Here is a 15,142-nt window from a genome sequence, read left to right as displayed (position 1 = left end):
TTTTCCCATTGGGAAGACTTTCCCTCACTGGTACCTATTAGGTTCACACCTAAGTGGGGTTGTAGAGTAGCATCAACTATTCTATTTTCAGCTCACACTGAAACTCACTCAGTAGTGAACCAAGCTTGGTCTTTCCCAACATTTGTGATTGATTCATAAGGGACATACCAAGTGTCATGGGAGTTGAAGGAGAGATATAAGTACAACAGCAGTGGATGGCACATAGTGGTCCAGACTATCTACTCATGCAGCTATCTCACATCCACTGACCCTTCTCATCACCAGTTCAGGATGTGCCACTTCCGCCATCTTATAATAGTCACCAAAATTTATGACTCAATGGGTAAGAGAACCCAGCTCATGAGGAATAGTTCTGGCCACATAATCACTTATTGCCCCATAGTCAGCTACTCTGTCTCCACCAGATCCAAACAGCATACAGGAACTGCTTTCTGAATGGTATGAGTCTGTGCTGCAGATGAAACAGTCTTCCTCTAGAACTGCATTGTCCAATATGATAGCCACTGACAACATGTGGTTATTTAAGTTCAAATTTAAATGAATTAAAATTAAGTCAAATAATAGGTAGATGATAGATAAATAGTAGATGATAGATGATAGATAGCTGATAGATATAGATGATAGATGATAGATAGATGATAGATAGATAGATGATAGATAGATAGATAGATAGATAGATAGATAGATAGATAGATAGATAGATGATAGATAGATGAAATCACACTAGCCATACTTCAAGTGCTCAGTAGCTATATGTGGCTAGTAGCTACTATATTGTGCAGTGCAGGTAGAGAACATTTTGACATCACAGGAAGTTCTGTTGCATAGTGCTGTTCTAGAACCCTAAGGTCTACATGATGATTCTCCTTTGGGGCTTGCTACAAACTCTATATAGTGTCCTTTCCACCACAGATAGCTTTAGTATTATGGGATTTGCTAGGTTGCAAGTTCTTAGTGCAGGACTGTTCATTCCATAGTCTAGACCTTCTGCAGACTCTCCTATACTCAAAACTGGCAGCTTCCTAAGTTTCTCATTAAAGGGATTAGAGCAGTACTCTCAAATATGAAATGTATTAGCTCCAGAAGTCAAAGAAGCTTACAAACATTGAACTTCTTCCTTAGTAGGGGGAAGTGTGGGATGCAATGTGTCTTTTATTTTGAACTCCTTCAAACTTCATTGAGATGGCTCCTGAATTTTCACAGGCTTATTATCTACCCTCTGGAGCACATGTGTCTTAAGAACTTGTCACTTCTTGTTTATCTGGTTCAATTATCATGTCATCAGTATGATGACCTATAGATGAATGTAATGTTCTACAGATGTCCTGATGATCCAGGGCCCCTTGGACTATACCATGACTGAAAGTGAAGAGTTAACATTGACCTGGGGGAAGACCCTACCTAAATATATACCCTTCTCTGTCTCATGTGAATGCAAATGGCTTCCCAGCCTCCTTTCTAAAAGGGTTGAAAAATAATACATTTGCTAGATAAATGGCCATACACCACATGCCAGAGACTGTTAATTGGCTCAAAACAAACAAACAAACAAACAAAAAACAACCAACTGAGCAGCTGCAACTGCAGTTATAACTTAGTTGTTTGCAGTAGTTGACTATCATTTAGTGTGAACCATCTAGTTCCTGTAGGAATCAGACTAATGAATTAAACAAGGATTTAACATGGACCACCACCCTGAATTCTTTAAGTATTTGAAGGAATGACATTAATCTTAGCAACAAGATATGGTATTTATTTTGATTTACTGTTTGGGCCAGGGATAGGGAGTTTGGAGGAGGGGCCATATTTAGAGACTTCCAATTGGTCTTCCCTTCTATGAGATCCAGGGACCAATGTGAGTGTTCTGCCAACTGCCAAGTCTATTTCTTCCAATTATATATTGGGGAATCAAGAAAATAAATCTGCCTGGCCAGAATGGCTCATTGACCTATAATCCAGATCATCGTGTTCTGATTCCTGGCCAGGGCAAATGCCCAGGTTGCAGGCTCAATGCCTAATAAGGGGCGTGGAGGAAGCAGACAATCAATGACTATCATTATTGATGTTTCTATCTCTCTCTCTCGCTCTCCCTCCCTCTCTCTGAAATCAATAAAGATATATTTAAAAGAAAGAGAGAGAGAGAGAGAGAGAGAGAGAGAGAAAGAAAGAAAGAAAGAAAGAAAGAAAGAAAGAAAGAAAGAAAGAAAGAAAGAAAGAAAGAAAGAAAGCAGGCAAGAAAGAAAATAAATCCATGTAGGTCCATGGCTAGGCAGACTCACAGTAAGCCAGTCCTGAGCCAAGACTCCATTTACCACCCATTGGGGGTCATGGTGGCACTTTGAGTCTCCATGTACCAGTGAAAGTCAGACTTTGTGCCCCAAAATCCTAAAAAATCTAGGTATTCTCTTTTCCCCCATTCAAGTTATCCTAGTAAATGTCTGTAGGTCCATGTGGGGAAAGATTTAGAGAATTACTACTGATCAAATGTAGCATGATATTGCAGGATCCTTCCTCATAGGGTCACATCCTCTCTTTCAATCAGTGGGTCTCAAGTCTGAGAACAGGCCTACATCTGAAAAGCAAGCAATGGATCATGACTTTTGTTGGGGCAATTGCCCTTAGCTTTCTGATCATCTATCCTTGGTTTATTTTGATTGCATAAATTAAGTAGTATCTTGTTGGCTGTCCAACTGTCTTGCTTTAGGAATGCTGTGTCCCATTCAGCATCTCCATAGATCTCTGCAAACTGTGACCCCTGGCTGCCACTCTGATTTTGTCACTTATTGTGATATTTGTTTTTATCTTTCTTCTGAAGTTAAACTGCCACCTGGACTCCAATATTTCAGATTTTTATCATTTCCATTGCTATGAGGAACACAGTTCTATAACAGCATCTCTGACTATCAGCTTGGTACACAGAGCTTCTGAGCTTCTCAGTGATTCTAGTGTCCCTCCCACTGGAATATTTCATTATTACTTGGGACAACTAAGTGTCTTCTGAACTCTCCTGCAGAATACTAACAGGTGTTTGGTTTTCTGGCCTTAAGTGGTATTCATCACATTCCTATTTCTCTGAACCTTTTGACCCCTTCCTCTACCATTTGCCAGTAAATCTTAACTTTTATCGTTAAGCAACTCAACATCAGTATTCTACCTACTCCTAATTTCCTTTAGGACTTCAGATAGTAAGATAGAGAAATAAAGGCAAGTACTTTGGGAAATAAACTGATAGAATGGGTAGATACAATAAAACAAATTTCCAAAGAAAATTTATCTTTTATTTCAATTTACATTGCTTATCTCTATATCTACAATTTAAGGAAGATGCCTGCCCATCTCATGATCACACAAATTTGGTTTAATATATAAACAAATTGGTAAATAATCTTCATGTCCTCAGAGAGCAAAAATATAGCTATCTTGGAAAATTTACCAAATGGGTCCTTTTTATTGAGAAATCATTTCATTATTTATTGATGTTGCTACTGCCAAGCTAACCTTGAAATCCTAGCAAGAGATAACTAACAATAAAATATAAATTTATATGCCTGAGAAATCACATATTTTTGTATAAGTATCTTAACAGAGCATCCTGTTCCTGTTTCCCGTCACCAACAGATGTACAGACTCACCAGCTGACCACAGGAGAGCAAAATTAGTATTAGGAACAGCATTACCAGCCAAGTCAAACTGTGTATCCGCAGAAAAATCTCCTGCTACTACCCTCAACTCCCACTTCCCTTTTACCCTATATAATTAGCTGACTAGACAAGAGGTGTTAAGATGGGCTTTGAAACAGGAGTACCACATCTTCTCAAGTCACCAGCATTTGAATAAACCATTTTCCTTCTCACCGGCACCTGTCTCACAGGTTTGGCTTTCATTAGGGCAGGCAGCCAGACTTGGGTTTGGTTTCAATGTCACAATAATAACCTAATAGAAGCCCATCTGCCATATAATTAATAATTACCTTCCAATGATCAGTGACTTTATAAATATACAGCTAATATTAGAAATATGTTGTAGAAATTGGAAAAGAATATGGAATACAACCTTCTGCTCATGGAAACAAATGTTTCCTTTTATCTGGAAGCAAAACTGGAATAGTTTACTTTCTTGTAAACTGCTGCTGAGAGAGGACTTGATTTCACCCTCATCGTTGGCCTGGACCATTTTGGTATTTGGTCAGATATTGCCAGGTGACTTTCATTTTTAATCATCATGGGCTAAAAGTCTACAGTGTAGTACACCAAGTAGTTCTGTTACCACCCCCAGCCTGAACAGGCAATATCCAAAATTATGTTTCTATCTGTTTTAACCAAGAGGAAAAACAGGCTCTCATAGGAATGTGCTACTTAGGTCTGCAAATCAGATTTGAAAATCCAATGATTGTTAGCTTTTCCTGAACAGAAAATTTAGCTAATGGAAGATGGGATGAGAAGAACTTTGGGCTAAAATGGCTGCATCCTCTGTGACCAAACTTGAAAATTTTTAGGTACATATATCCAAATTTTTTAGCAAATTTCATGAAAAAAATAGGCCATTAAAGTACTTTCCCCACAAAAAGAATGTAGAATCATCTGTGTTAGTGTCCATATAGGTTTCAGGTTAAAAAATTTACAAAAATATGAGTTCTGTCTGTTTTGCTCTTTCGTCTGTTTTGTTAATATGTCATCAAAGCCAGAATCCAGCTGTCTGGTGTGAACTGAAAGACACTCGCGTTCATAGATGGATTCTGGAATCATGTTGGCTTAATTTGGACAGGGAATATTGTGGGAGCAGGACAGGACTCAGGAAAAGCACTGGCAATTTCCTATCAGGTTCTCCATGTGGGTTAAGAAAAGGAACCAGTAAAAGATAAAGGAAACCCTTTGGGAAAAAATAGAATAAAATAGAGTTTTAAAAAGTACCATGCTGCTGGACATTGCAGAACTATGAACCTCAGGAAGGCAAAGGAGAAAGTTTCAAAAGATTATCTGTTTCCAAAATTACTTTTCTCCCCCCTTTAAGCTTCAAGAAAATGACATTTCTATTTCTGGCAAGGTTCAAGTAAATTCTATTTGGGGTTAGTTTGCAACACTTAAATGGCTTCAGGGCTTGCAATGATTAGAATTCTGTTTCCTCAGTAGCACTGCAATAAAATTTCTATCCCCTTAAAGTAGTAATTTTCAGAGAACCAGGACTTTGTCATCTAGCCTGCACTATGGGGGGATTGTAGCAGAATCTTATCCTTCCACCATTCTTGGGAACACCAGATAATATGGGGCCTTTTGACTCCTAGAAAAGTAAGACATCATTGGGTAGCCTTTTTATCTCCTATGCTGAGGCATCTAAATGGGCCTTTGGAGAAGACTTCATTAGTAACTATGCCTGTCAGCTCCATATGTATCCTGATGACATTCAGATTTATCTTTTCCCTCCCTTAAGACATTGGTGGGTAAGATGAAAAATGAACAATCCTTGCTAAAGGCGCAGTCCTTCGAGTTCTCAGAAAATAAATGTTGTGTTCCCAAAATAAGGACTATCTCTGATAAAAGAAGAGAACTTGTTGCTTCTCTCCAGTTCCCCTCATCATCATTCCACACACACTTGCTTGCAATCATTTCATTTTTCAGTATTTGTATGTAGTACCCATAAATGGGAGATATTATTAAAAGGACTAATTTGACATCAACCAAGGGCAATTAGCTGCATATCAAAAAGAGATTGACTCCCAGGCCTAACACAACTGATGGGACAATCTAAAGTAAGGAAATAACCCATTGTGTATATTGGGAATGATTTTAGCTGCAAGTAACAGAAAACCCAATTAAAAGAAACTACAGCAAGTAGAGTTGTAACTTGTTCTCAGATTAGTTCATTGTTCATTTAAGATTCAGCAGCTCAATAGTGTTGGGCATTTGGTCTCTGAGGTCTCCTTGGCCTTTAACTCAGTTTCTAGGTAATTGCAGGTACCACATCTATATTCAAAACAGGAAGAAGAGTAGTAAGTACCAAGAGACTTGTAAACTTTCCCAGAAAGTTCTTGTTGGTCGAAACTGTAATGGCCAATCCTAGCTTCAAGGAGGCTGCAACAGTGAGTATTTCACTTTCCTGGACATTGTAATGGAAGATGATAGAAGAGAAGATGGTTGAGAATGACTGTTTTGCCATCAATCAATGCCCACTACCTTTTCCTCAACAGTTCAGCCATAAGAAGAATGCCCTATAATTTATCTTTCAGGATACTTTTGAGAGTAAAAGAGGAAACTCTTAATAAGTATACTAAGAATACAGAAGCTAATTGGGACTGTCCTGGGAAAACTGGAATATATGGTCACACTAGTCATAGAAAATATATTCTGAGAACTTAGCCCCTCTTCCTTGAACAGTTTGACCAGGGAACTGAATATCTACTTCTCTAGTAAGTACGGTCTCTCAGGCTTGACCCACGGTCATCCAATGTAACTGTTTTTGCTTCCACCAGACTTCAATTTTAGAGGACAGACCCCTTTTCTGTGGGAGCCTTTGTTAAGATAATTTGGCAAATAATGTTTGGGGGGCCTTTCCTTCTCTTACTGCTGTGCTGCTGAAGCCTTTTAGAGGACATATCATACCTACCTTTCTCCTACCAGCCATCCTGCCTGTGAGAATGAAGAGGACATTGCTCCACAAGGCAAAGAGATTCTCAGAAATTAGACATTTTAGTCTATTTACAGAGGTGTGGGTTGTGTCTGCCCAACTGACTGATTTCCTAATGGTTTCCCCATGAAGATAAAAGAAAAATTTACCGATAGAATAAATTGAAACCTCTCAGAGTATTTGATTTTTCTATTCTGACTTTACATATTTATTCATTCATAAAGACAAGAAAATTATCTGGGAGCGAAATTTGTGCTTGTTGCCGTGATTATAAAGTAGTATAAGATTATTTCTAATCTTATCAGAAATAGTTTCTGATGCCAAAGGATAGAATTCTAATAAGCATCTGAGTCTACTACCGTGAACTGTAGTTATTTTTGTCTTATCTGCCTTTGAAACTTTCTACTAGAAATAAAATGCACTATTACTTTTATTTCTGTTTTTTGAAGGAATCCATACTTGTTAGGAAAGAATCAAATATCACAGAAATAAGAGAGTAAAAAGTGAAAATGATATGTAATCATAAACCCCACCACCACCTTTGCCAACTTTCAGAAAAAAAACCACACTGTTAACATTTCAATGTGTAGTATATATATTTCATTCTATGTGTTATTCACATATATACATACAGGGGTGGGCAAAAGTAGGCTTACAGTTGTTTGTATGGAAAAAGAGGTGCAGGTAATGATTATCACAATAGCATAGCTTTACTAACTCTGCTTCGTTTGTGTACTTACAATGTAAACCTAATCAGTGAGCATACATATAACTTAATTTTGCACCCAAGAGTCGATTACTATATTCTACACCATTTTCTTTAATGACTGTATTGTGTCTTACTACCTCTAATGTTGTAAGAAATACTTAAGATACGGAAGCCACCCTGGATGGTGGCAGTTCTTTTGGATAGAAAAAATAGAAAATTTTTATATAGCTATACCGGAAAAAAGTATTACAAAACTACATTTTACTATGGAGCAAAGTATACAAATTGGCTACAGTATATTCTCCCATAAAATATTATGATGAAATGAGATTTCTCCAAAAATATCTTCCATTTTCACAGTGAGAGCAGAGATAACTTTGAATGAATGTCATACTCCATGGTTTGGGAAGTTCTAAAAATAAACGTAATTGACTGTTTTAATAGGCTGGATGTCACTTCAAGGATCTTATATTTTTAAAGACAAAAAATGACCACTTCTGTAGTCTAGACACAATCACATATATTAAAATAAGTCATTCTTTTAAATAGAATGTTAACATTTTCCACATACTTGATATTTTTCTCTAATGAATACAATGTTGTGCTGGCATTTTCTCATGATGTGTTATTTAAAATCCTTCTTTCTTGCCAACATTGTGAACTTAACCAGCATGAGCTAATTAATGACCCTCAGTTAATCTTCCTTTCCCTCCACGTCTTAACTACCCATTGAGATTTTTATAGTTCATTCTTAGGTTTTTAAGACCTCTTAGAATTTAGAAAAATTCTTCCTTCACTGCACTGTGATTATTTGCCTACCTCCTCTAATCATTTACTTCTTCTGGTAATACTTCTGTACCACAAAATCACATTTTCTGTAATTTTGCAGCTCTTTTCTTCTAATCCTCCAAAGCATAAACTGCATGCACCTGAAATTTATGCATGTAGTTGAGGCCAATTCTGTTTCTCTCATTAGGAAATGATCTTTCTCCTAAGTTTACGATGCCATATTCCTTAGTCATGAAACACTTGACATTATATTGACTTAAAAGGTACACAGTAGAGTTTAGGGAGGATTGAAACAAAGTTCTCAAGGAAGTCTATTTAGCTATTTAGTATCTCTCAACTTTTCAATGATGTGCTTTTGGGAAAAACAACAGTGTTTGCTTTTATTTATTTACTTGTTTATTATTTATTTATTATTGTTGAAAATACTACAAATGTGTGTCACCTCCCACCCCCGTTGATCTCCTCCACCCAGCATCCACCCCTGCGCCTCCCCAGGTCTTATCCACACTATTGTCTGTGTCCATAGGTCATGTGTATATGCACCTAATTTCTTGATTACTCCCCCATCCCATCCCCACCCCCACCTTCCCTCTGAAATTTGTCCAGCTGCTCCACGGTTCTCTGTCTCTGTATCCATCTTGTTCATCAGTTTATTTTGTTCATTAGATTCCACGTATGAGTGAGATCATGTGATGTTTGTCTTTCCTTGACTGGCTCATTTCACTTAGCGTAATACTCTCCAGGTCCCTCCATGATGTCCCAAAGGGTACGAGATTCTTCTTCTTTACAGCTGCGTAGTAGTCCATGGTGTAAATGTCCCACAGCTTTTCTATCCACTCATCTACTGATGGGCACTTGGGCTGTTTCCAGATCTTAGCTATTGTAAACTGCGCTGCTATGAACACAGGGGTGCATAAGTTCTTTCTTATTGGTGTTTTGGGTTTCTTAGGATATATTCCTACTGGGTCAAAAGGCAGCTCCATTTCTAATTTTTTGAGGAACCTCCACACTGTTTTCCACAGTGGCTGCACCAGCCTGCGTTCCCACCAGCAGTGTACTAGGGTTCCCTTCTCCACACCCTCGCCAGCGCCTGTCATTTGATGATTCCTTTACCTTTGTCATACAATCTCCAATAATTGAAAGTGTGATGCAAGCACAAAAGCTTAAGGATCAGTGTGCTAAAAAAACTTATACTTACCCTCTAGGGCAGCTGTTCTCAAAGTGTGGTCCCCAGCTCCCTAGGGTCCCCAGGAAACCTTCAGGGACTCTGTGGACCCTTGGAATTAATTCATGGTGTTACATCTTTGTCAGTCTTTGATGAGTGAGGGTTCACCCCCTCCTACTGCCCACCCCACCATCCACCACCCTGCCACATGTCACCTTATCTACTTTGAATTACACTAGTTTTCATCTTCATGTAGACATAAGCTCATCACTCGCATTCCTCTCTCCATTGCAGGAAAAGAGAATAGGTAAATACAGGGAATCTCAGCTCACCACAGCCAGGCCACTAGAAGATGCTGAGGTTTTCAGAACAAAGCCCAGCATTTCATTGCAGCGCCTTTTTTTCAGAGGCTTCTGATCTGCCCCCTTCTCCCTCCTTCTCCCCTATCTTCTTACAAAAAACCTGGACTCCCTCCAGATGCTGAACAGCAAACACATGGATCCACTGATAAATCAATATTGGCCCCCCAAGCAAAGTATTGGTTAGCAAGGTTTAGTGTTCCTTCTTTGGGGGGGGGAAATGGATCCAAATTGTTTCCAAGAACTTTAGAGGCACCATTGACTGGTAGCACAGAGAAAGCTGCAGTCAAATCAAAATCAAACCTTTTCAAATGTTCTGTAACTGACAGCCCATGTCCTGGTGGTTGAGAGGGCGGGATGGAGTCTGACCTTTACAAGTCTCCTTCCCTTTCATTCCTTCCTTCCTTGAAACTTAAAATTGCTTCAGTTTGATGGTAAGGCTTACCAAGGCAAAAGCAGAAAATAAATAAATAAATAAATAAATAAATAAAGGTCTTTTGAGGACTTTGAAATGATACCAAAGCTTTCCAATTGCACTTCAGAGTAACAAATTAGCCGTGTTGTGATGACAAGTATCTCTAAAGATTCTCACACTTAGTTCTCTGTCTGCAGCAGAAACCACTCCTGTCGAGTGGAAATCCATTCTCAGTCTTTGCAGATTGCCTGGGTGAAGGGCATCTCTTCCCCAGGCCAGCACCTAGCCCAGTGCCTGGCATGTAGTACATACAATATCTAAGTGTGGAAACTAAGAACTCACTGTATCACTCATTCTGATTTACCCTGGATCTTATTGAAACATTGAAGCTGCAAGTAAGATATAATTCTAAAGAAGAGAAGGTAGAGTACTAAAGAAGTTTTTTGTGTTTATATAAAGTAGGTCTCAAAACAGACGTAAAACTGTCAATTTTAATTAAAAAAATAAATTGCTTTAATCTGCTGGAACTCAGCACTGCTTCTTGGGCAGGCTACATTGTTGTGCAAATCTTATTTCCAAAGCTAGAACATCAACTTCTTTAAAGCAAGAGATGTTCCAATGTACATAAAAAACAGATTTTCTAGACAGTCCAAATTCCAAATAATCACATTCTTTATCATAAAGTCAATTTGCTTAATGTATAACCAAGTGTTACTTAATTTTTATCTTTCTTGAACCTTTATTATAATTGAAAAATCAAAAATATTCTTCAAATTCTGCATCTATCACTTTATCCCCTTTATCTCTTTCATAGTAACTGGCAGAGACCTGCATGAAACAGAGCTCACCACATTTATTGATTATGTAATGAATTAACCAATTAGTGGATGGATTTGTTATAAAATGACTTCCCTAAAAACTCATTCCTGTCATGGGAAACATAGAAATTCACATTTTCTTTGCTTTTAAATGTCCTTAAGGAAGGTAATGCTATAAAATGGCTAAGAAGGTAAGCTCTGAGCTGAGGCTTTGAAAGCAAGCATTTCTTCTTTATGTGCCAGCCAACCTACCTGCCAAAAAAACCCCAAAACCTCAACACTTACTTCTCTATACATAATAAAGTTTGATTCCCTAAGAATCCAAAGTGGAAGGAACTAGAATAAAATGTTGGCCTAAAAGTCTTACCATTATTTACAAACTTATAGTTGGGAGGAAGGAAGGGAGGAAGGGAGGAAGGTAGCCACTCATTACACATGCTATTTAAATTTAAAGTTATTAAAATGAAATGAAATTTAAAATCAAGTGCCTTAAACTCAACAGCCACAGTGACCAGTGGCTACGATGTTGAACAGCACCGACGCAGAGCATCTCTGAAGGTTCTACTGGCCGGGTGCACTCTTTACCCAGGATCTGGGTGGGCTCTGCCTTTCTAACGTGATCACGCCCTCTTGTCGACTCTCTATGCAGAGTTTTTTATTGAATTTCATTCTTGGTCTCCACTGATTCCCTTGAACTGGACACATCAGATCTTCCCCACTCCTTGATCTGCCCTGATCTAGGAAACTAACCAGATTTCCCTGTGGGGTGTTCGTGCCCTGCCCAACCCCACACAGGCCTCAGGTTGTCTCTGCCATCACTGCCTGCCCATTGCCTCCTGAGTGGAGGAAGTTAGACAATAATTCATAGAGGACTCAGACTAAATTTCTATACAGAGTAAGACATATGTATGTGTTCTTATAACAATGCCACATTATTTATATTATTGAGTCTTTAATATCTGGTTGAAAAGTTCTTTCTCAACAAAAAAAACCCACCACTGTTCTTTAAAAATTTGAAATTAAAGACCAATATTATAGTGATTGTGAGACAGAGGGAAAAAATATACATATAAGCAAGAGAAAATATCACAAAGGAAAAATAGTCTTGACTATGTGAAAATAAAAATCCTATATATAGCAAAATAATAAAAAATAAATATTTAAATTAAAAGACCACTACAAACTGGAAAAAATAATCGTAGTACATATATTGGTCAATGGGATATTACTGTAAATATAATTCAAAAATAAAAGCAGTACTACCTAATATTTAAAGGGCCAAAGAACATTAAGAGAAAAATTATTCAATCTCTTTCTGAACCAAGAAAATACACATTTTTAAATACTACTTTTCGCATACCAAGTCACCAATTTAAAAATAATAATTATACTTCTGTATGAGGGTGGGGTGAGGTGGGCTTGCTCATAAACTGTGGCTGATAGGCATGCTCTGTACAACTTTTCTGGAAAGCAATTAGGGAATTCATATTAAGAATCTTAAAATTTCATACACTTTGACGTGATCATTCAATTCTCCCTCTAGGGCTCTTTTCTAAGGAAATGATCTCAAATACTGGCAAAGACTGAATCTCAGAGATGTTAACTGCAAATAAAAAAGAGAAAAGAAAAGAAACATTTCTAATAAAACAAAAGGATAATTAATACATTGTAATATATCCATAAATAAAATTCTGTATTTTGCATCTACTAAAGATATAGTTTTCCAGAAATTTAAAGAGAAATGAGAAATTTCTCACCATACAAGGTAAGTGAAAACAAGCAGGATACTATGTTGAGAACATGTACATTTTTAAAATAATGGTTATCTCTAGAAATGAGTTTTGCAGTTGATTTGCTTTTAAAAGTTTCTGTACTGCTCATATTTTTTACAGTGTGTCTATATTACTTTTTAAAAACAGGAAAAATGTAAATACTTTTAATCTGATGTAAAACTAAAATTATGGATTCAGTATCCAAATGGCTGCATCCTGTGACTGACTCCATGTGAAATTCATTACCCAAATGTGACAGCTAATTTTTCATCAGGCCCACTTGTGAATAAGCCCTCACGACTTCCTCCACTGTGTTCCACACAATTTAACACTTGATTATATGCTGTTTGGAGTGTTCTGTGGATTTCATTCCTGTTAATGCACATGTTTTAGCATTACTGAATTCGGTAAACATTTATGCGGCATCCATTCGGTCCCAGGCTCTGTTAGGCTACTGTTCCGTTGTTTTTTATTTAACTATCACAATAACTTGAAATATCCTTGGTATCAGCCAATGTTTAAAGACGTTAAATGGAAAAGTGACTTACTCAGAGGGGCAGAACTGAAATTGGATCGTAAGCCTCCTATTTCCAGCACCGGATGGCAGTTCCACTGACTAGGATGGGTCACCTCTGTAACTTTCTCTCCCCACCCAAGGTGACCAGGACACTTAGTCCGTACTCGGTAGGTTATTTAATTTCCTAGTGGAGGCTACCCTGTGGAGCAGTGCCACAGCCCTCTGCCTTCCAACCTGTGTAGAACACTGAGCTGTGCTCACCGAATTCTAGATTCGTGCCGGTTTGTTTCTCCACCCATCCCGGGGCTTGTCCTGAGCTTTTGTCTATGTGTTGAATGCATGGAGATGCAAATGGGAGTGTGACAGGACACACGAAAGCAACCAGCACAATATGACACCGGGCAGGCAGGAAGTCCATGTATTAGGGAAACTCACAAGCAGGAGGTGTGTAAGAAAAAACAAGGTGTGTGATCCTCCGAGCTGTCAGCATTCCAAGGAGACTGGGTGGAGGCCAAGGCCTGTCGTGGGTTGTGCTCCTGGAGGGGTTCCCTGACACCCCAAAACTTCACCGTAGGACTTTACATAGGACAAGCGAGAAAGCAGCCTTGCAAATGGAGAAATAAACTGAGCTCGTGTGTTAGTCACGCTTGGGAGTTGCATGCCTGTGCTCCAATCACCTGGAGGCCTTGAGAGGTGAGAATGTGTCCAGCCCCACGGGGGGAGGGACAAGCTGGGGTCACTGGTCCCTTCTAGAGCTCTGCCAGGCCTTACCTCACCTTACCTAGGGTCACCTAGAGGACACTGTTCTCGCTGCAGAAGACGTAAGCCTTGATATTTTAGGTGACATAAAATAATTTAGTCTTTCTGCTCTTCCACTGTAAAATGAGATGGTTATACTAGCTGAAAGCTCTTTACACACACACCCGAGCCTAGATGAACTGGCTGCCCCCCCTGATGGGCACCTACACCCTCGCTCATGCTCTTAGCACAGCTCCATGAGTGGCTGTGAATCTGTCTGACTCTTCTCTCAAGAATCCAAGTCTTCCCTCAACTTGCTGTAATTTTTCACCAATGTATCCCCAGCACCCAACATAGGCAACGAATAGAGAACCAATAAATATTTATTTATTAAAAATAAACATGAATCCCTGGCCGGGTGGTATCCTATGCACCTAAAGGTTGCTGGTTCGATTCCCAGTCTGTGCAGATGCCCAGGGTTCCGGCTTGATCCCCACCCGGTAGGGAGCCTGAAGGAGAGAGCTGATCAGTGTTCCACTCTCACATCGATCTTTCTTTCTCTCTCCCTGTCCCTTTCCCTCTCTCTAAAAAAAAATTAAAAAATCACTCAAAATATTTTTAAATGAACATGCAAATAACTGGATCCCTTCCTTCTCTGATATTCATACTTCAGCTGAATACTCTGTCGACGTTTCTGGTGGCTACAAGCAGCCTCTACGGCAATTTAATAAAGCAGCACTTGGGCCGCTGCACTCCTAATCCTACCCACCTGTCTCTACTTCCCTGCTCCCCCAAGTCCTCCCCAGCCAAAGGCTCATCCGGTCCCAGGGCCCAGACAAACTGAATTCGGACCTGGTGGTCTCATATTCTGTTGGTCTGTAGCACAATTACCCACCGTGCACCCTAAGTCTTCACAGTGTCTGATCCAATCCCACGTCGGCAGCCCAGTGTTGGTCACCGGGCTCCTAAGAGGTCTCAGGTCGTCCCTCTTCTGCTCCCTTATGCCCATTTCGCAAACAAACTTCTACTGAGGCACTTGATTCCTTCTTGCTCTTACCGGTTTTTCCCATTTTCAAGCCCTGCCCGTTACTCGGCCGCCAGCCCTCCGCCTGCTGAGCATCTGGCCACCGGGCTCAGGGGCCTTCTCCCCGGCTCCGTGTCCTCTCACCCGGGCCTCACCCCACCCCGCTGGAACGCAGCTCCCACCTCTTACACATT

This window comes from Miniopterus schreibersii (genome assembly GCF_964146895.1).
Source record: "Miniopterus schreibersii genome assembly, chromosome: 2".
NCBI lineage: Eukaryota > Metazoa > Chordata > Mammalia > Chiroptera > Miniopteridae > Miniopterus > Miniopterus schreibersii.
The sequence above is the reverse complement of the archived record's forward strand: the minus strand, read 5'-3'. Positions refer to the sequence as shown.